The sequence below is a fragment of the Anser brachyrhynchus genome, assembly GCF_964034855.1.
Source record: "Anser brachyrhynchus genome assembly, chromosome: 25".
NCBI classification, from domain to species: domain Eukaryota; kingdom Metazoa; phylum Chordata; class Aves; order Anseriformes; family Anatidae; genus Anser; species Anser brachyrhynchus.
The window spans coordinates 3,744,668-3,767,327 of NC_137718.1; the positions used below are offsets into that span (position 1 = coordinate 3,744,668).

A 22,660-nucleotide genomic window follows, 5' to 3' on the forward strand; every position below is an offset into this window, starting at 1 on the left:
CTTGGCGCAGGGAGGGCGAGCTCTCAATGTGGCCATTTGCTTCACCTCGGCAGGAGCCAGGCTGCCCTGGCTTGCTCCACGGGGGAGCAGCACACCTGCCCCCACGAGCCCCAGCTGGCCTCCATGAAGGCAGCCAGGGAAGCAGATGCCACCTATCACCCAATAAATGCTTTTCTCCAAAAAATAAAATGTGTTCTCCAATTGGAAAGATAATGTTATTGACTAATGTGGAGCAATTCTAATCAAAAGGGTTCATTTCCATTTTTTTTCAGCAAAAATATAGTGGCCAAAGGAGAAAGACAATAGGACTTTCTTTTTTCATTTAAGAAATTTTCTTTTTTTTTTTTTTTCTTCCTTAATACATCACCACATCCAAACTCACCTAGCACCTGTTGACTGTAGAAGATGAAATATCTTCGGTACTTTACATGCCATTTTAAATCCATTGCACCTCTAAAAAATAGGCCTGTGGGATGAGAAACTGAGAAGAGAAGCAGCATAACAGAGAGAAATTTTAGAAATATTTCAGCCACGCAAAATCCAAACATTGCATGCTGAATAACACACAGGATCAAGAATACAAAAGGAACATGAATTCAAATAACATTAAAATACCATTGACTGGTGTGTAAGTGATTTTCAATTTAAAAGCCAACATGCAAATAATACATTTTTATAGGTTCATTGTACTATAATCTTTATGCATCTTTTTCTGAAAGTAACTTGCATATGGCAACGATCACAGCGTACACCACGGTACAAGTAAATCCCTGTCCCTTTCCTATGGAAATGGTGCCAATTTCTTGGTGCTGATGTGCTCAGGCAGCCCACCACATGCAGTGACCTGGCCAGGTTTTGACTCTTCAGGTGTGCTTCAGCAATGTCTGAGCATCCAAAAAGCAGCTGCAAGAAACCCTCTCTATTCATTTGCACCATAACTTGATGACATTTCTGTAGCTCCAGCTCCCCTGGAGCACCTATAAATCTTTCTGTGATTTAAAAGGGTAATCTTTCCTTTTGCAGAACAAAAGTTTCAGTGATGGAATACTATAGCCTTTTAAAATCCACAATATTGAAGGTTAACTTGAGTCTAGCAGGAAGGAATACCTAGTTTGCAATATAAGCACAATTTTAGGAAAATAAAAATGAATTTGGAGAATTTAAATTTGGCCAAAGTACAACTCCATGGCACAGAACTATGCATGAGACCACGAGCTTTCAAAAGGGGTCCAGATCTTTACTCTTATACCCTTGGCAAAATACAGGAATCTAAACCTCTAGGTTTTCCATATGATGGTGAGTACGCAGGAAGCGAACAAGAAAGGTACATGGCTTGAATTAAGAACACTGCGTTCTTCTCCTGTGTGACAATGAACAAATTGTTTAGTCACTTGGTGACTGTTTTCCCCATCTGTGGAAGAAAATAATGTTGAATGCTCACTTTGCCCACACAGCATTACGTAAAAAGAGTTTTTAAAGGTACATTTTCAAGCATGGTAGCATCATCAGAAGTTACGTCCTGGGAGTCATTCTGCTCGGATATTCATGCAAAGCAATGACTTTTAAGAGTCAGGGGGCTCTTTTTCCAGCTTTGACAGATTTGCATTATGGGTTAATTAATTTTTATCAAGGGCTTTCAGAATGTCACAGAGAAAGGCACTGAGTAAATGGAAAGTCATTATTAATAGTGCTGAGATGAGGCCAAAGGAGTCAAATTTGGATCAGAACCTGTACAGCTCTAAGCCTTGGGTTGCTTGAATCTCTCACAATAGTAATTAATGAGACTGCAAACATTTGTTTTCCAGACAGAATTATTACCTCAATACAAAATGCCTGAAATCACTTCAAAGCAAAGTATTTAAGTTGTAAATATATCGGAGCGCACTGAAAAGCATTTGAATTTAATCTCCCAAGTTGCGCTCCACACTTAGCTCTTCTTGTACTGCTTTTATTATTATAATCTTGATAAAGGCACTCCGAGGTGAGAAACAGAACTTAATAATTCACACCCAGCTGCAAAAGGCAGTACTCAGGCAAAGCTCTAGTTGTGAATTATTACACCTGAAGTCACATCCTGGAGTGTGCTCACCACCAAATCTGGTCTCAGGGCTGGGAGAGGAGGAAACCGGTAGGGGAAAGGATGCTGCGCTTCTGTAAATACATTTTTTAAACCAAGCTACCACTCAACCATGTTCAGGTGCTCTTCTGGTGGAGAACAAGCCAGAGGGTGGGGGATCAGGGGTGAGTGCAGGTGTAAGCCATGCAGGGCACATTCAGCATCAAACTGCTGCTGGTTGCATCAGCCTAGCAACTGTTTATGCAAACAATCTGGCTGACTCATTAAAGTACTGCTCTGATCAGCTATTAACTGTAACTGACAGATTAAGAGGAGAACAGCATGAGACAGATACTTCAGAAGTGAGAGCAAAACATACTGGGAGCTTAATCTATGTTTTAATTCCAGCACCCTGCTCCCCGCCCCCAGCCCTCTCCTTTGTCGCAGTGACTTCCCATGGCATGTTTCATATTGTTTAGTGCATATCTTGGCGCCCACCTAGACAGCTTCGCATTCTCGGCAGCACCCGGTGGCACCCACATGTTCATCTGACATTCCAGGGAACCCATTGCAAAAGCCACACATTCTTCCTTGCCTTTCTGAAGGCTGCTTAGATCACAGATGCTGCTGGTATCACCCACTGTGCTTCAATACTTCTCATGTCCCATGCACATTCTTTGGGGTCTAATCCTTTCAAATAATAGTGCTTTCCCTAAGATGTTGCCTGATACCGATGAAAAAAAGGGCTGAGATAGATGCGTGCTCTTTTTCATTCCCCTAAGCTGATAGACAGGACTTGTCAAAGGCAATCAAGACAAATAGCTCAAAACTGCTACTATTCTATTACATATTTCATGTCTTCTGTGTAGCAGGGAAGTCCCAGCCCTAAAGAATTTCCCCTTTGAATTAGAAAAACTTCCAAAAGCCCCATCTGCTTCTCACACAGCACACGATTTGTGGAACTCATTGCCCCAGGACACTCCAGTCTGTTGACAAAAAGGGATCTTATATGTATTTAGGCAAATAAATAGAAGTTCACCTGAGCTACTAAGCACAAAACCAAAAGCTACAGATTGCCAGAAGCTAACAGCATGGCCTTGAAATACACAAAGGCGTTGCTGGCCTTGGTCTTTAATTCTGACCATCAGTTACTGGCTCCTGCTAGAGGCTGGAAGCTGGTGGAGAAGGGCCTTGGGCTGAGCACAGCACAGCTGATTTTATGGGCAGCCCCCAAGCAAGCACAGCATTTGGCTGAAACACTGCAGCACAGGGGGCCTAGGATAAGCTCAGTACCCAGGACTGCTTTAAATACCAGCTAAGACTTTGCTCTTCCCCTTTCCCCTCCCCTCGCCTTCCTCTATCTCACTGGGCTTGATTTCCAAAATGGAAACATCTGAATTCTCTTTTCTTTTTTTGAATTCCTTTTTTTTTTTTTTTCCAAATGAGAAGCAAAACTTAAGTAAGCACCCCTTTGCACTGCACAATGATACAACTTCTATTTCCTTTTCACATGAGTGACATCCTCCAAGAACACCATATCAAACCCAGGTATGCCACACAGCATAATCCAGGGCTGCCCAATGCCCTACAATGGTTCAAAAGGTGCAGATGCCCCATTAAAGCTGGGCTGTGGGGTCAGGCTGGTGTGAGCTGTGATCCTCTTAAACCTCTTCCCCTCTCCTGGGATGCGCTGGAAGCATTAATGGGGCTACAATGCAATTAGCCATTAAGCCTAATATCCCATTAATAGTTGCCAACAGCAGATGTGTGAGGAAAGCCAGAAGATCAGGGCAAGTGTATACCAATAATTCCCCTATATACTCCGGTTTTGAGTCGTCTGCAGTGATTTTGGGAAGGGGGGAATCTTCCTTCCCACCAGCGAGCAGTTAGCCCCGTGTACCTCACCAGCTCAAAGAAGCAGCTCTGAGAGAGATGGGGTGCATAAGCTGGTCACCATCTTGCCCATAAATATTACCCAAAACACTTTATTTCCTGCAGAGATAAGAATATCTCCCATCTTTATCAGTTCCACATTGCAATCAATATGGTCTGCATTTAAAACACACACACAAACACGCATCTCTCTATCTCTATATATAATGGATGTGTTTCAATACATACCATGTATATATAGCATGTCTTGCCACACTGTGCAGGATTAAGTGCATATTTCAACGGAGAAATAAATAAATACCCAGCAATTTCTCAATTTCTTCCTGCTGTGTGGCAGTGGTGAAAATTGCTTAGAAATAGGACTATTATAAATATTCTATATATAACCACACATTGTGGAGGAGTGGGGGGAAAAAGGGGAGAAGGTTCATATGTTTGAAAAATGTGAACACAAAGGAGGGCATAGAAACACATCCAGCCATTTCCACCTCGGTGCTATTTATAGCGGCAGTGTTACGAGGTGTTTGTTTAAAGGGGCACTGGCGGAGTATGGAAGGACCTAGCCCTGCTCCGAGGAGGCATGCAAACAATATTAACTTGGCAAAAGAAAGGCGGACTAATCTGGCCCCAAAATTGTGGCTGTTCTTGCTTTCTTTCCATGTCTGTAAGAATTGAAGTTTTGAACTGTATTTGCTTCCTCATTAACACTTTTATTCTGCTAGCCTGGGGAGGTGGCTTACTGGCTTTGGGGTCGGGCCCCGGAATGAAAAGAGAAGAAACAGGGAAATTAGCAAACATTTCTGCCGCCACACTGCCAAATTTCCCTGCTTTAGAGCAGGCATTGGCAAGAGAGTCAAATTTCAAAATGTTCTGATTAGCTCCACAGTTGGTCGAAAGTAAAAATGAAAAATATTCACTCGAACACTGCCAATTCTTCTGTGAATGTGTTTAGTTTTGAAATTCGGTAGAAATATTGAAATAATTGGGATGAAAAATTCAACCAGCTCCTTCGAGAATACTTTGCTTCTGAAGAGTTATAGCACCAACCCCTGAAGAGCTCCCTATTGTTCCCTTGTGAGATGCCATATGGAGTAGGAGGGGTGGGAACTCAGGGGAAGAGTTATGACAATGAAAACAAAAACATAAATAAAATAAAGGAAGTTCTGTGTTCTCTGCGGGGACACGACTGAGGACTCACCAGTCTGGCCACAAGCAATTTCTGCTCCTCGAGCCGTGCGTGGATGGGATGGCAGCAGCTCAGGAGGGTTCTGCAGCCCTGAGTTAGATTCAGGCAGGCCAGCGAGCGAAGGAGCATCCCCAGAGGCAATCGGGGTGGTTGTACCCTGCTCGAGTCGGCTCTTTGCCAGCTCAGTCCCACTGGCCAGACGAGTTCTCTATATTTTTATTCATTATAGGGAATTGCAGCTTCCCATGACAAGAATAAGACGCTCTACTTTGGGACGATGTTGAAGCAGAGATCCCCATTCATGTACCTGGCTGTTAGCAGGAGTGAAAAGCTACCTCAGCGTGTTCTGTGCTGCTCAGGGTCAAGGGAAGACCCTCTCCTTTCTCCTCTCCTTCAAGCACAGGGCTCCCCCAGAAGCCTGCAGAGATGCCTACAGCCCAGGAGTCCCCTGGCACGGCTGCACACTTGGAGCCCACCAAATATTTCCAGTTGTGATGTGCTATTCCCAGGCGAGCTGAAGTGCAGGTCCTTACACAGCGCTCCAGCCCATTAACTCCTAGCTCCCAGGCATGAAATTTGCTCAGAGTCCTATCGACGCTGGCAGAAAACGCAGTAACTGCTTAGTAATAAAACCACCAATTCCTCCGATGAGAGCTGCAATATGGTAATGAATGTCTCCGCTCGCTTTTAAGAGGCTGTTTTGTAACTGCAACTGATAGCTTTTTTAATAAGCTTATAAAACTCTAAGAAAACGTTGGGCCTTCGTCACCTCTCGCTTAACCCCACGTGAAGCAGGAGGGAGTGCTGGCAGAATCAGGCCCCATTGGGGGCAGGCAGCAGCAGCCCCGCAAGGCTCCTCCTGCCCAGCACCTTCAGCCCACGCATTATTTCATTAAGGCTACGGGGCCGCTAACTCCAACAGCCTTGTTTTCCGTCTCCCAAAGGACTTGTTGACACACAAAAGCTGTCCTGCTTTGGCTACGCTATATGGCCTGGAAATGGAGTAAAGGCATGCCTATGGGCAGGGGAAGGAGTCACAGTGGTATAAATCACTTTTCCACTAGTACACGCTGCGTGCCGTGCCACTGTTACTGTTTTCGTAAAAACAATGCTTATGTCTATATAAAAACTGTATAGAAATCTAGTCATAAAACAAAAGCTATCAGATTGTCTGTGCTTAATTATATGCTTTAATTGTTTAACTGCAGGGGCATTTGGCAGTTATAAATACACAGTTAAAAAAAAAAAAAAACAAAAAAAAAACAAAAAACTTGAAAGAAGTTGAATCAACCTGAGAAAATAAAATATCATCCTACGAAATGCTTGATATATTGTTACTTTGATAAGTTCAAACAAGTGTGACTCACTATACAACCATTCTATCAATTCTGAACAAAAAACTGCATGGGATTATTATGCTTTTAATCCAAAGAGCTGGGTATTTGGAATTCCTCAAGCCCTTTGTGGTGTCATATTAGCTAGGCCAGTCTCTCATGAAAAGAATGTATTGTTGAATAGAGTTGAGTCCGGATCTCTGCTCCATTGGGTTGATAAAATGGCAGTTGATTTAAAAAGAACCAGCTTGTCTGGAGAAAGGATTAGCAGATTAAGAGACTGCATGTAATTTTTTTTTATGTAATGTAAAGTTACATTTCATAACTAAAAGGGATTAATTAAAACGTTAATAGAAGGGGAGATGTTATTTTTCCAGGGACAAATGCCTCACCACACATATGAACATTCGCTTTAGTTGCTGCTGCCTCAACAGTAGGAAATGAAACGCTGCTCTCTGTAAGAGTGGGCACAGAAAAGAAAGGCGAGAGGTTTGCGTGGTGGCTCAGCGTTTTATTTTCCTGTTACACTGATCTGGATTTCAGAACAGAAAAAGAAATCCCTGTGCAGCTGTGTGTGCGTGTGCATATATATATTATCCCAATCCTTTTTTACTTGCATTGAAGAATAGGGGAAAAGTATTTTTGTCTGATGCATTTTCTGTATAACAGGATATTTTTTATGCTTTGCTTCCGCTTTTTAATTTAGAGATCTGACTCTGCTCTCCTACATGTACATTTTCAGGGAGTTAGTAACAGTTTTGCAGCAGGGAGAGGTGGACAGAACCATTGGAGTGGCTCGTTCTGCAGCAGTAATTTGCAGAAAAGTTTCCAAATTTGCCCATAAAAACCCTACCTGAGTACCATGTTTACATTGAAAACTTCAAAGTAAATCGCACCACAAGAAGCTGTCAAATTTAAAGCCTGTGTCACAAAATTTCAGCCCATCCTAAAATCCTAGTTTGGGGCTGCGCTGTTTTGTTCTGGTTTCTTTTCTTTCCTAGGAGTGAATTTTTGTCTCGAATTATGGACTCCCCCGGTTTCTTTGACATTTTTGTGTGGCCTCTGGGGAGTTGGCTGGGGGGGGCAGAGCTGGTGGCCCCCAGCCCCTGCAATGGGACCCCGGCACTGTCCCCCAGCACTCCCAGGCTCACTCGTCCTTTTCCACCTCAACTGAGGATGAGCATCTTCTCAAATGCAGCACATGCTGCTCATTTGCCTCATTCAGAAAAAAATCATCAATCAAAATTCGTTGTTATTTTCAGTACTCTCCCAACTGGGCAAATAATTTGAGGATTCTGCAAGAGTCTCATCCCCCCCCATTAAGAATAACCGCAGATGATTTCCCTCAGCCTGTCATTTATTGCTAGCACTTAAATATACCTGTGCAATAAATTTTAATTGTGTTATAAAGTTGTTTATTCACCGCCTTAAGCAGTTGTGTACAGATGTGCATTGATGATGCCATAACACAAGCAGGAGAAATTTCAATTCACACTTAAACCATACTTCCTTTCACAAAAATTTGGACTAATTGACAATATGCTATAACAAAACCTACATTATTGACATATTTATTTAGACCAATGGCTAACCTATTACAATGATTTGGCACTGATAACCAAATTTTTCAGAAGAAAGCACATATCTCCTCCCAGATCACAATGGAAAACCTTAATGAGGAAGTTTCTTCCTGATCCTTTCCTCAGTCGCTATTTAAACTATGCCCCGAAGTAGGAGGCTTGGTGCCGGTTCTTTGCTAAGAATAGCATCCCACCCATTTTACTGCAGATGTTTCCATTCACTGTACAAATGTTCAATGAATTTTTCAATCCCACCAGATTCCTGGCCTCAGCCATGTCAAGAGACAAAGAACTCCACAGGTTTTTGTAAACTGTACAAAACCCAGTTCTTTTTGACCGTTCTGAATGTACTGCAATTCACCTTCTCTGTTCTTTTATTATTTACTTCTATGTTCTCTGAACAATCTCTTTCAAGAAATTATTCTATTGAGAACTTTTGCAGGCCCCTAATTATTCCTGTTGTCCGTCTCCCAGCTGTTTCTATTTATTCTGTATCCTACTTGTGTAGGAGTGACCAATGCCATGGGACACTGATATAATATCTTTATATTTTCAATATCATGTTCCATACCAGTAGGGTTTTTTCTACCGCTTCACTGGTGTTTTTCTTAGCCACTGCTGTGGACTGAACAGTGATACCATTGAACCGTTCAGTTACAGACCTTTGTTTTTTTTTCCTTCAGTGATAACTTAGATAGATATGGGCTGTCCAAATATGCTTTTGAAGAGTCCCTTGGTGTTGTCAGCCAGGAATTTCCACCCTGCCCCTCACGTTTCCATTTTTCCATGTAAGGTTCCACTAAAAACCTTCAGCTTCTCCCAAATCAACTTGAATCATCTCTGCATTTTCCTGCCCTACTTCTCACCTCTTTGCCAACTCATCAGCATATATATTTAAGCAACTCCAAAACCCCAGGCACAGTACTCTTTTTTTTTTTTTTTTTTTTTTATTCCACATTAAAAATGGGCTGTTTTCTGCCCTTCTCGGGATCTGTGTTGGGGGGGTCTTTTTACTCATGCCTAATCCACGACAGTGCTTTACCAGTCAGCCCTTGGGTCCTTAGTTTCCTCGGTAGCCTCTTGTTAGGGACTTTGTCCAAAGCCTTTCTGCATGTCTATATGAATTATGTCAACCAGCTCTCCCTTATTCACTAGTTTGTTGACCTGTTCCCAAGAGTCTATTATAGAGATGTGAATTTCCTTTACAGAAGCTGCATTGGTTCATCTGTATCATATCAAGTAGTTGTTACAGATTTCTATTTTAAATAATCTCTTCATTCAGCCTGCCCAGCGCTTAATTAAGCCTTGCTGATTTGCAATATGCAGGATGAACATTTCCAAAGAGGCAGCCTTTGCAGGCTTCCCATAGAGTAGCTGATTTGAGCAGGATTATCACTTTTTTCAATAGCTCGGTCACATTTTTCTCGTCGCAGGTATGTGCTTTTTGGTCCTTGTAACTTGTTGTTCTTTTACTGTTTGTCTTACAGCAGCAGATCGCAGCCATAAACCAGGCCTCCATGCTGCTGAATGTTGCACAAAAGCAAACCTCAACCTCCATCCTCACCTCAGTGCTCCCTTCTGTCATTGCACTGCGTCTTCCACTACTATCCCCTGTCATAAGAGTTAATAGGTAGGTCTGACTTTTATTTGTCTGCAATATTGTTATTTTCCTTCAGTGTTTTCTTAACCTTCCCCAAGTCTAACAAGTATTTCCTTTGCAGTCCCACTGTTTCTAGCAAATCAATAAATTCTCTGCAAGTTGTTTGCGTCTTTATGTGCTCTTCAAATTCCCCATTAGCCTGTCTAATTTCCATCTTGTATTTTAGCCAGTATTGTTTATATCCTATTCTGCTAACGTCACTGGAGCTGTTTTTCCATTTTCTGGTGATATTTGTACTGTGAAAAGCACAGTCTGACGGGATTATTACCCCTCTTTAAAGTGCTGTTGAAGTATAAGAGATGAATGGCTGACAGTATTAACGCTACATTCAAATTGTCTAGCACGATCCATTGCAGGGAAATGTTGGAGAAGTGCAAAATATCAGTAAAAATTTGCAGATTCTTTTTAATTAGATCAGCCCTCCTGTTATCACATAACCTGTACAAGTCAGGTTTCTACCATCCGGGAGCCAGAATAGCAGCAGTAACCTTAGAGTTAAAGCTTTCTTCAGCTCTAAGGAGCACCATGATAAGACTTTGGCATATCCCTATATCATTTTATGCAAGCCAGACAAGGTGATTTATAAGTTATTCTCCCTGAGCTTCAATTAATTTAACTTAGAACATTTTCACAGTTGTACAATAAATGTTTAAATTAAGACATTTCCCTGCTTCCCACTCTGCCATGCAATGGAATTGAATATTAACCGGTTATTGGGTTCCACTCATGGCCTGTGCAATTACAGATAAGAACATCGATCTGGCAGGAAAACAAATTGGCTCTTAAAAGAGGGCGGTTTGGATCTGACAGGTTAAGATGATTAGGCAACGCTCTAATGGATTCTGGATATTATGCCTGGACATAGGCAGGAAGCAGACCATCCACCCCACGCCTGGGTACCAAATAATTACCCACTCTCATCCAGGAAACCCACCTTGCCAACTAACTGCTATTGGGACCCATTGTTTGCTACCTAAAGTAATCTGTTTGGGACTAAAACCAGCACCCTGTTGCAATAGGATTTTATACTACTGGGTTGATAAAGCAATCTTTGAAGGGAAATTTAGAGCAAGTGACAGGGACTGGCGCTATCTAATGACTAATGTAAAGAAAACCCCATCCCACAGTGACCTTATCATCTAGCCAGGTTCTCAAGTAAAGCGAGGTCTTTGCAGTAGCTTTCAGGCCCACAAACAGACAGGTCTGGCAGAGGGCTGGAGGAACTGTCGCTACCTTGCAATTTATAAAAGGACGTTGCTGCAGCTGTGAATGAAAGAAATCAGAAGTCTTACACGTGCGCTATCTCTTCCTTGGCCTGCAGCAAATCACATAGCCTTTCTGTGTCCTGTTCCTCTTCAGGGAGCAATAAGTCATGGGGGAGGTGGGTTTTTACTAAGGAAGATAGCAATTGTCAAGAAAATCATATATTTGCAAAAACTTCTGGCTTGCAAAAAGTGTTTTTCCAGGGAGGGTTTGTTTTTTTTGCAGATGTGACATAGCCCAGGGAACCTTCTCAGATTTCCAAGTACAGCTCTGGAGAGCTGCGAACAGCTTGGGCCTCCAGGCTGGAGAAACCCACCAGCAGAGTAACCCAGGAGGTTGTCTTGGGTCTGGGACCTCTGGGTTTTCACAGCAGAAGACCACAGAGCTGCCCTTGGTCTTCATTCTCCATACGGGAGGACACCAGACTCTGGGATTTTTATTCCCTGATTAAATATGACATTACCATAATATTTAAAACTTCTGGGGACGTGAATTACCATCCTCTCAGATAATAATGAAAAGTCATAGTGGGTATATATGAAAAAATATATATAGTATATATATATATATTCTAGAAAAGTGAGATTCTACAGCTTTAAAAATAACATCATGTTTTACCTTTTATTATTTCTTCTTTTTTCTTTCCTTTAGGAGAAACTTTTTAATATACAAGTTCAAGCAGTCACCAGCAGCTGCACCTTTGGCAGCCATACTGAGGCTCAGTTCTAGTTACTCAGCTATATTCGGATTTAACTGGACTAACTACCCCCACACTGAGTTGCACTGGCCAAAGATGTGGCCACGACAAAAATTGGTCTGAAAATATCTGATCTATAGTTCCGCACAACTCCTGGGCAGGACAATCAATTCTACACATTTCTTGTCTTCAGAAAGGTCAGTAGTCATGTTATTAATGTGCTACAAACACAGGCTACAGATTTCTGTTGCAATTGCTGGCTGGTCTAGCTTTTCATTTTCCTGCAAAGCAAAGCTGTCTTCTCACTGGTACATATTCTATGATGGAGGTACGACACTTTTACTGCAAGGTCTGGAGAGATGAAATGAAAATCACCACAGATATCTCAGTAATATCATTCTCAAGACCCAAGAATGGTATTTACATGCAGGTATCTTAGTCACTGGTGGTAGTGATGATCCCAGCAGTATCAAGAAATCCACTTCAGCCTGGATGGTCTTATAGCACAGATGGCTTTCTATCAAGGATAAATTTGGCCCAGACTGGCAATTGTACTGTACAGAGAATTGAGTTTCTTGATAATGACACTAGGCTTTAATTTGATAACTTAGGCTTATACAGGAAGATATCTTGTTCCCAAATAAGCGACATTATCACCGCTATGTCTTCCTTCGTTCCGCCTACCCACCTCTCTCTCCAGCCTCCATTGGGTTAGCAATGCAGTCAGAAAAGAGGTTGCTATTTTCATTTTGATGATAGTCAGAATGAAGTATGGCTTGTCATAGTGGAGCATGAATTCCCGTGACACCAGATATTCAGCAATCTCACTACAGTACATCAGGCTTCAGACTCCTCAGGGGAAAAACCTCATGGAGAAAACCAAAACAGATCAGAAATCAAATATCATCAAATTGCTGCTTTCAAGTGCTCGAAGTTCAGGCTTAGGATTATAACATTTTCATGTTCTTTGCAAGGTGGCTTGCTAGATTTCCTTCAAGTCTTAGTTTCTATAGCATTGCAAAGGGTTTGATTTTTTTTTTCTATATTTATCATTTTATAATAGGAAATGCATTTAAGGTTTTCTATTTGGGAAAACAGAAGATGTAAAGAAATGAGAGAATATAATAACAACAATATTTCTCCTTCCCTTCTCTCATTTTGTCACTGTTCAGTTTTGAAAAACCTAATGAACTTGCAGAGACAAACAGGTTCTCTTTTTTTTTTCTTTTTCCTCCAGAGTCCTCCCCTGTGTTGAAGGCCATCTGTAGCTACAATGAAAGACATTTTCCACTCAGTTAATCCAGAGACTAAACCTTCCAAAACTCTCTACATGTTTTGTGTTAAGAATACATTGTGAGATCCTGTTATCGGTGCAGCTTGAGATTCTGCAGTGACATAAAATCTTGCAGATAATACAAGCTGAGCTGTATTCAGAAAGCACCTGATAAAACCAGCAGAAATTCAGAAAATCCACTTTTTTAACCGAATGACCTCCTTGTCCCTTCCCAAATCTATGTGTAGTCCATGACTTTTTATGAGTAGTTTGGCTTTACACTTGATCCAAAGCCCTTGAAATTGTTTGAAAGATTCCTACCGACCTCAACAAGCCTAACATCAATCCTGGAGACTACAAAGGACCACTGGATCCTTAAAATAAAAAGATGGAGATTTGTGCCAAAAATGTTTTTCATTTCATAGGTACAGCTGCCACTCGTCCCTTGATATTTCTATGGTGCTCTGGAAACTGGCTGCAGCATTTGACTATAAATCCCTATCTTGTCCTCAGTGGTAAATTTGTATTTAATCAGTATCTGATTCTGCTCTAGTAAAACCAGTGGCAGATTTGCCAAGGAGGTAAATGGAAGGAGGATCAGACCCTTAATGAATGCCATTTGTTAAGTCTTCCAACATACCAATGCAGTGTGTGCTATTCCAAATAAATGGCTGCTCATTTTATAGCAAAACATACAAACAAAGTAGTTTTAGGGAAGAATAATTACAAGAAAGGACAGATTATAAATCCTAGCAGTGAAACTCAATCATGATAAAGCCCACAAATGGAACCAAAAGGGGCTGTGGCAATTTAAGCCAGGTTCATTAAAAGGTGTGCATGATGCTACAAGCTTGGGGTTGTGCTGAGATTGGCTGTACAGATCACCCCAGGGGGCTACACCAGGTGAGAGGGGGGCTTGGCTCTTTGTTGCAGAAGGGACATATTCCCAGGGACACCCATTGGGCACCTTTCTGATGGGCACGACATTGCATTCAAAACTTCCTTGCTGCCACCACCTTAGCCTCACTGCCAGGAGGAGAGTTTTTCCTTCTTTAGATTAAGTCCAAATTGGGCCTGATTGTTACCTAATTTATTATTTTTTTTTTAATTGAGCTGGTCCATTTATATAAGTAGATTCAGTACTCAGGAAAGCAGGCTTATTGATCAAACCCAACCTATTTTCTCCATCCACCGCTAACGTGCCATGCTGCAGCAGCAACACAAACCTGCACTGCGCTGCTCCATCAATATCCCTCATTTGCTCCAGCAACGACAAGATGCATGTTCAGTGTTTGAGGCCTGTTCAGTCATTGATCTTATTAATAAAATTGTCAATGGGAATAGATGGGTAAATTATTATCAATTGCAGAGACAGCTTTTGTAACACAGGCACGCAAGCTTGAGTGTGCTTTCAGGGCTGAAAGCAGCAAGTCATTTTTCATAGGCCATGAAGCAGCCAGCCAGAGATAGCTGCCTTTTGTTGCAATTCTGCATATTCAAATGAAGAGTGTAGAAATGAAATGTCGTAACTGAAGGTGTCTGTAACCTATCCCTGTGCTGCTTGGCTCAGTAATACCTGAGCATTTCAAAAGAAAAAAAAATCCTAATGAGGCAAAAGCAATCCCCAACATCTCGATGAAGAAAAAGATGATTAACTGCCTTGAACAGGAGGGGACACACATACACCAAGAGACTTCATGACTCCACAGCAACACCAGAGAAAGAATTCAGACCTCCTAAAACACAAGCCAGCGTTTTAACGTTTAGCTCCTTATTCTACCCAATGCCCTTTTTTTGAAAGGAAACATTGGGAAACACATGGCTGTTGAGTGGAAAAGCTGTACAGCTTCACAGTCCTGTCCCAGGCTCTCTAGCCATCCAAGCCTTCTTTAATATATTTCTTTATTGAAAACCAGCACCCGTGTTCTGAGGAATTGAAGTCAACATTCTATGTGACACTCTTTCTTCCAAAATAATATTGCAGAAATTTGGTATTTATCAGAAGAGATTAATTGAATCCCAACAGTACTGTACATCAAATAAAGGAACAGGGCCCCTATTTATCTCTTAAAGTTCTGAAAATGAAAAACATCTAATCACTAGTTCCCTTTGATGAATGCCTCATTGTTCGCCTCTACGGAGAGGCATTTCATATGGCACTGGCAATACAGTGTTGTTGGAGGGGGGGTTGCAAGATTGCTTTGAGAATTTAAGTATAATTACATTTATGTCCAACCAGAAAGTATAAGTTTCCATGATACAGTATTTTCTTTTTTTTTTTTTTTTTTTTCCCTCTTTCCTTCCAAAGGAAAAAAAAAAAATGCTCCTAAGGCGGAGCAAGCGGAAACTAATACAATTAAATACTTTGCTTTGCCTGCCAAGGACATTTGACTGCTACTGTGCTACATCAGGTATGTAATGAAAAGCAAATGACAACGAATCTTAATGTGGTGGGGAGCTTGGGTAACTGTAGTTTTATGTCAGGGATAGCTTGCTAGAGAAAAGCTGCATTGTATCTAGGATTAGCAGAACTGCAGGATTTCATTAATGACCGAACAGCTTTTTAGCAAAACAAAGATAGTTAGGGAGTAAAAAGAGAACATGACTAGAATGTGTACCACTAATTGGAAATGTATATTATCTTCACTTTGTTAGGGAGGAGGCACTGGGGTGCTCTACATTGTCATCTGGAGAATGTCAATTTGTACAAAACTTTTCCCAGATTGGGATGCTGGACTGAGAGGCATCAACAGTTGGAAATGCCCAGGTTTAAAGTAGACACATTTACCAGGAAACATGCTGGAGCTGGGTGGGAAAAGGGGTTCCCATCCTGCCAGCATCGGGGATTTCAAATCTCCACCTCCTCATCATCCTGAACCAAGAACAAAGGGACTACCTCAGCAGGTTTTGCACACAGATTGGATTTCTGCCGTTTAAAAAACATTCCTCTATTTTCAAACCATAAATTACATTTGCAAAATGGAATAGCCTTTCAGACCAGGAAAGGAGACTTCACCTTGGACAGTTGCATTTTTTTCCCCCCCTCAGACATTTCAGCGACACTTTCTCACAGGCAGCTTCAGTTCCAGTTAGTTACCATTCTCATTTGCAAAACAAACTTCACTGGAAAACTACAACTCATATCCTACATGTATAGGGCCTTGTGAAGTCTATTAAAACCAGCAGGAATTTCTGCACTGAATTTTGTCTTGGGCTACATTTTGTAGTCGTTAGTTCAGTCTGCTGCCAGTGAAGCCTGAGCTTTATTTATTTATTTATTACCTATAGAAAATATGACATGCCTGTTATCACATCCAGCAACTGCTTTATACAGGACAGTGAAAAATACATGGAAGGATAAAACTATGTGGCAGGAAAAAAAACCACACACACCTTTTTAAAAAATAAAAGTAAAAAAATTATTAATGGGACAGATCCTCCTTATATATTTAGATCCCTTTGCAGGGTTTGGGGGTGTGAAATTAACACCCCCTCCAATGTTTTTTTACATGGCCAAAATGGTGTAAAACAGCTCAAGTCAAATGACAATTAAGCTTATTACTTGAGACAGATTTTTTTTTTTCTTAAACTGCTTGCCCTTGACCACTAAGCAGAAGAGGGGGGGGGGTGGCGGGGGACGACACGGGGACTCCTTAAGACAATTTTGAAACAGTCCAGTACTTTTCTGATCACTTTGCAAAGTTGAAATATGATTACAACCTTTTTGCATACAGAAAGAACCCATTTAAATGAAAAATTAGCTGCCTTAACAGGTCAAGCACATAGTTACATTAATGTTGTGTAGAACAATAAATCAACTTCGATCTCCAATTGAAAAAATGCTAATTTAGTTCAGTGATTCACTGATTGTACTTCCCGTGCGCCCCAGCGATAGAAATCTTTTCTTTTTATTTAATGCGAGACAGTGATTTGACGGCCCTCCTAATGGTGCTTGCAGACTATCAGCATTTCAGTGGAATTCTGATCATGGTTTTAATATTCCATGCAGCTTTGCCCCCTCTGATTTCATGCTGAAACATTAACAAGAGCTGACACTGGAGATTAGAAGCAGACAGCTGGAATGCCAGGTCTTTGTTGCAGCATGGACATGAGCCAACATCGTTCAACCGCAGCCAAGAGGGACCTGGGAAAGTCTTCTTAAGAAGGGGAGGTAGAAAGGGGGAGACAAGGTAGTTTACTGAAGGGCATATACAAGTAGATAATTGCAGAGTCCTTTCATCTTTTAAAGCCAAATTCTAATCAATCCTGGTTTATTAAGGGGAAAGAGGGTCATTAAAGGTAAATTTTGCACTGGAAAAAAAAAAATCACCATTTAAACTCAGCAAGCATAAAAGTTTGCATAGAAAGCAACTGCATGTCCACAGCCACCTCTAATTTGTCTGCTTAACAATCGTGATTATTTGCAGTGCTTCTATTTGAAAATGCAGTGCCGGTCTCCTTTAAAAAAAGATTTAATCCACTTAGTTCCAGGTGAATAAATTGAGAAATAAAACTGGATTTATGTGCTGGTGCAGTGTGCGAACTGTAAATTCCCAGGCAAAAAGGAGGAGGTAGTATAACATAACATTCTTGTGTCTAATAAATTGTTTCCTGAGAACAGAAACCTAATAAAGATACATAATTTCATCCAAACCATGAAGCAACTCTTATTCTTCACACATTCTTCAGAGAGAAACTTAGGGAGAAGACAAGGGATGCTCTATGGCAAAGCTTTTTTTCCTTTTTTTTTTCTTTTAAATAAGAACTTTTGAAATGTAGAAGTTGTAAAGGGCATACAGAGCAGATATTCAAACCCCGGTTTGTGGCAAGTTCTCAGTAATAAGCTGAGAAAGAAATTTCAAAACAAGGCAGGACTGTGGGAGGCTTCTGGGGAAGAAGCTTATCACTGAAAATTATATACCTGGAAGAGCATGGTAGCCCAGGGGCAGGGCTCAAGTAAGTGGTTTATCCGGTCTTAACCAAATATGTAACCTTGGGCAAGTCACTTAATTTCTGCATCTCCCTTTCAAGCTTTCTCTCTCAAGTGCATGAACTTTTCCATTTTCTGCAGTAAGCCTTGATAGCTTGCCATCTCTCAGCTCGAACACACAATAATACTAATTATTTCTCCCAACAACTTTTTATCTCTCGCTTTATGCTGAAACTGAATCAGATTGCCTACTGTGTGTCAGGCTATCCAAACACATAGAGCTTGCAGTCTAAAAACCAGGGGCAGATGACGGAGTGTGAGGTGCAGATAAGGAGCCTGGTCCTTCAGGATCCCCTGCCAGAGGACAACCACGGCGAGGCACGAGCCTTCTCAAGCAACTCCGTGCTCAGGGAGAGGGGCTCAGCAGCACAAGGATCTTTACAGGGCAGGGACTGGAGTGATTAATGTGATGACTGCCCTTTTGTTTACTTATTTAATAATTCCCATCTGCCCCTCTTGCCAGCCATTTCTAGCTCCCTTCCTTTTCAATCTTAAATAGTTGCAGAATAATAAACAAAGAGCAAATATTTGCACTAATAATCAAAAGGTGATCTGCGGACTCAAAATATTAGTAAAGAGTGCATGAATGGCAAGCATGCCGTTTAATATGTTTCCCTTCTATATTACCTTCCACCAAAGGCATAACACTGTTTCCTGAAAATGATTTACAATTCCATTCTGCCTCCTTTGATTTCTGTACAAGCCTGGAACAACTCTCCCAGCTCTGTAAAGCGAGCCCAGATTTAAAAATCCCGCTGTTAATTATTAATCCTGATAACAGCTCCTGTCAGGTCAGTAAAACAAGGATAATAGGGTCTGCCTCACAGATGGGGAAACTAAGGCACGGGGAGGAGTAAGGGCAGCCCCACCAGCAAGGAGGCAGCCCTGAGAGGGGTGAGAAGAAGGGGGTTAGCAATAGTTACTGGTTTGGCTGGTGTCCCATGGTCATCTAGTAGAGGTGAGGTGACAGGTCCAGTCCAAAGCTCAGGAACAGCAAGAAACCTGCTCACAGCAAAGCTCAGGTGAACCGGGGAGCCCACCTGTGAGCTTAAATGGAACCATGGAGGCAATGGGTGGAGGCCTCAGGAGAGGCTGGGTGAGGCTGTTAATGCCCAGTGGTGCCCTCAAGTCCCTGACCCACTGCAGGAGGGAACCTGCTGGCCTACTAAAGAGGCTATTCCTCTACCTGACCACCCTTGTTTAAAAATAATAATAAAAATAAGCATGCTTCATTTCCATTTTGAATTTGTCTGGCCTGGTAACAGGCTTTTGTGCTTATCTCTGGTAGATTAAATGGCCTTTTGGTATCTAGCATTTCCTTCTTGTGAGTGTACCAGCAGAGTGCCAGCATGGAGTAATCAAGCCATCTCTCTCTATTCTTTTTCCTAAATAGACAGCTCTTTCAGTCTGTCACTGCGAGAGCCTTCCTTTACACCTCCAACTACTTCCGTGGCTCTTTACAAGAACGATGTCCCTATCAGAACCACGTACAGTGCTGACTCCTGTAATGACTTTCTGTAGGGCTGGAAATACCCTTCCTGCCACATCTTCCACCTTGGAGGGCTTGCAGGGAACCTTTAGCCAAAGCCTCCCATGAAGACATGCTTTGAAGCACTGTGCGGTGTGAACCCAGGCCTCCTCCAGCTGTGCAGAGTTAGCATCGCACTGACTGGTGGGCTGGGAATAGGCTCATGGGCCCTGTCCAGGGATAAATTAGAAAGTTGTGACCGTGGATATATTAGTAGGGCTAGGGCATACATAATCTGATCATATTTCTATGTCAACAAATGCCTTTTTGATACCAATATAAATAGTTCCTACAGCTCTAGACCTTGCCATCATACCTGAACTTCCCAGCACAGTTCTGGCAAACAAGCTCCATTTCTTGCTTCCCCACAGGACTACATCTCTGTTTGATCTCACTTTTCCTTAGCATTATCCTTTCCACAGCTGCAATGAGCTCCTTGTGATGTGCTGCTTTGGGATCTTCTGAGGAAAGGTGCTATATAAATGCAAAACACTGTCATTGTTTGTCAGGGTGCCTCCTGTTGTATCTGCCTTCCTTCTGCTAATTGATTAGCTGTTGTCTAGACTTCAGCTCATTATCAGGAGTGCTGAGGCTCAGCATCATTTACTTTGTAACTAAGTCGATCTGTGAAAACAAGTGGTAGGCTCCGAATTGGATAAGGAACACGTTCTTGCAGATGTAAATGGCCTGGGAAGGGAAAATAAAAGCTGAACTAGGTAATGAACGGAAATGGAACGGCCATCATCGAATCCACGAATACCATTGACCTTTCTCAGATTTACATCATTATCTAAAGTTCACCAGAGACCTTCCATGCTTGTTATCATTATCCCTCATTAGAAGTCACTCTAGAAACATTAACAAGCTTCTGAAATGCTTGGCTAATTGCTTTAATAAGGCAATATCAATACTAAGTGATAGTTCCCATGATTAGATATAAGGCGGGGGCCCTTCAGGCTGCTTTCTTGGGTTTTACATGCTGTGTTGGGGGGCCTGCAGAGGAAAGGCAAAAGATTTTCAGAGTAGAGCACTCATACTGGATATAAAATGCTCTGATGCTGCTGAGGGCAGCTATATTTTAAATAACCAGGGCTACACCATTCTGGTCGATAGAGGATATGAACGCTGTCTGGAAGATGACTGCATGGTCCTCATCTAGAAATACTTTGGCATGTGTAAGGCATTCAAATTTCGAATGGGAAGACTGGTGAGCTTCCAAGGCAAACCATTTCTTGTACAATTGTACAAAACAGATAAAACACATACATATATTTCCCCAAGCTTGATCCTCAGCCAGCACAGACTAGCAGAGCTCAGTTTTACTCCAGCAGAACTTCCCTGATTAAGCAGGTAAGCACCTGGCCCTCAGCGAGCCCGAGAAATTTGCACTAACAGCTTCTTTCAAAGATGAATTTCATTACTAGAGACCAAAGGTGGACCACATGTAAACACATGCATATCAACACATGCACATCAAACCACTGCCACCCCAGAAACCACTTAGCAGGAGGCATGCTTGGAGCCTATAAAAAAGGAAAACACGGGACTTGAAATGCATCGTTCCCAACAGTCAGTGCTGGACGTAAGCAGAGGAGCCACTGGAAGTTTCCTCCCATATTCGTCTGCCCCCATGGCATCTCCCATGTGGAAACACACCACGCTTCTCATCAGCTGTCAGTCTAGCTCCTTTCACTTGCTCTGAGTTTAGCCATAAAATTTTTATAACAAATATTTCTGTATGTCTCACCTCCACTCTCCTTGGTAGCTGTCCCTAATTTCCATTGAAGCTCATGGGGTGCTTCCAGGGGAGGGCACAGTCCTTCAGGAGGGTCTGTCACTATGAGGATGAACCATTTCCGAGCTACCTGTCATTCACTCTGTCTTCTAAAATGGAAGGATGAAACAGGTACTAGGAAGTCGCGAACCATCACTAGCTGTCTGCAAAATTATCAGCTCTCATTTGCTGATTTGCATTCAGTGCACAAACTTGTAATCATTTTAAATGGGGAAAAAGGAAAAAATATACATACAACAACCATCAATACATATTTAATGAGGTTCGATAGCTCTAAATTTACTTGGATTGATCTCAGCACAGAAAGGCTGACTGTTCAAACTTACAGTAACTTGAGTAAGATTGCATGAGGATGCACAAACACAGCTTCTGTGGCCTAGGAAAGGCTTGGGACTCAGTCTGCTCCTGGCTCTACTGTGAACTTCTGGAATCGGAAACAAATGCACTGAGGCCAGGCCTAAAATAATGGAAGGTTTTGCTCCTGTGGAGCCATGGCTGCCTTTAAAAGGCCTGATGCTAAAGGCTGAGTCTTTCTGCCAGCCTCAGTCAACTTGCAAGTCTGACTCTGAGTCCCCAGTCTTGGAACGGATATCTTTGTAAGCATACAGGGAATTTTGGAAATAAATAAAAAAATAAAATAAAATTCATTATTTAGAAACATCTAAAAAACAAAACAAAATCAAAAGGGAGCTGAAGAAAGGAGTCAGTGAGGCTTTTCTTTTCTTTTAGCTATCTTTATGGGCCCAAATAAATCCCTAGCTTCTGCTGATGATCTTCTAGAACTGAATACTAATGTCTCTTTTTTACAGTCTCAGTGGCACAAAACAGCAGAAGTGCAGTGGCCAGCCCAGTGCATTGGCATGAGTCAGAGTTCTAACAAATGCCTGAAACATTAAATCAGCCCCCTTCATCAATCACTGGGCACCACTGCCTACTAATAAAAGCAGGCAGGGGAAATACCTTTTTTCCCTCCTGAAATTCTCTGTTCCTCATACCCGCCCACCCTTCCCTGAAATCCTCCTTACTTTTCTTTCTCTCTGATACAGGCTAGGGCTAGGACTGCCACAAACGAGTGCTTTACATACAACGGAATGCATCATTAGATCGCTGATTTACCTGAAATTATTAAATTTTAAAGTTATCAAACATCAAAGTAGAAGTGAACTCATGCACAGGAGAAAGAGGGATGGAGAATGCACAATCAGCTTGCATTCCTCTCGCTTCTGTTTGTACCACGCTATTAACTTTTATAGTATGACGCTGCCTTTTGCAAGGGAAAGGAGAGCAGAATCAGGCCACCAGGGAGTGGAATAGGTAGAGCAACTCTTTCTATTTAATGGCAGACATGAGTCAGCTTCATTATGGGGACAAAAACACCTTATTTCAGGAAATAATTAAGCGTTTT

General features: G+C 41.8%; 1 long non-coding RNA gene across 4 annotated transcripts in view; it reads right to left on the reverse strand.

The window, feature by feature from the left end:
- The window catches only part of LOC308182839, a 57,734-nt gene extending 35,464 nt beyond the window's left edge, over window positions 1-22,270 (reverse strand). For all 4 annotated transcript variants that reach the window (XR_013942119.1, XR_013942120.1, XR_013942121.1 and 1 more), the window contains exon 1: window positions 1-22,270. This is a non-coding gene — a long non-coding RNA (uncharacterized lncRNA).
- Between the last annotated feature and the right edge of the window lie 390 nt (window positions 22,271-22,660).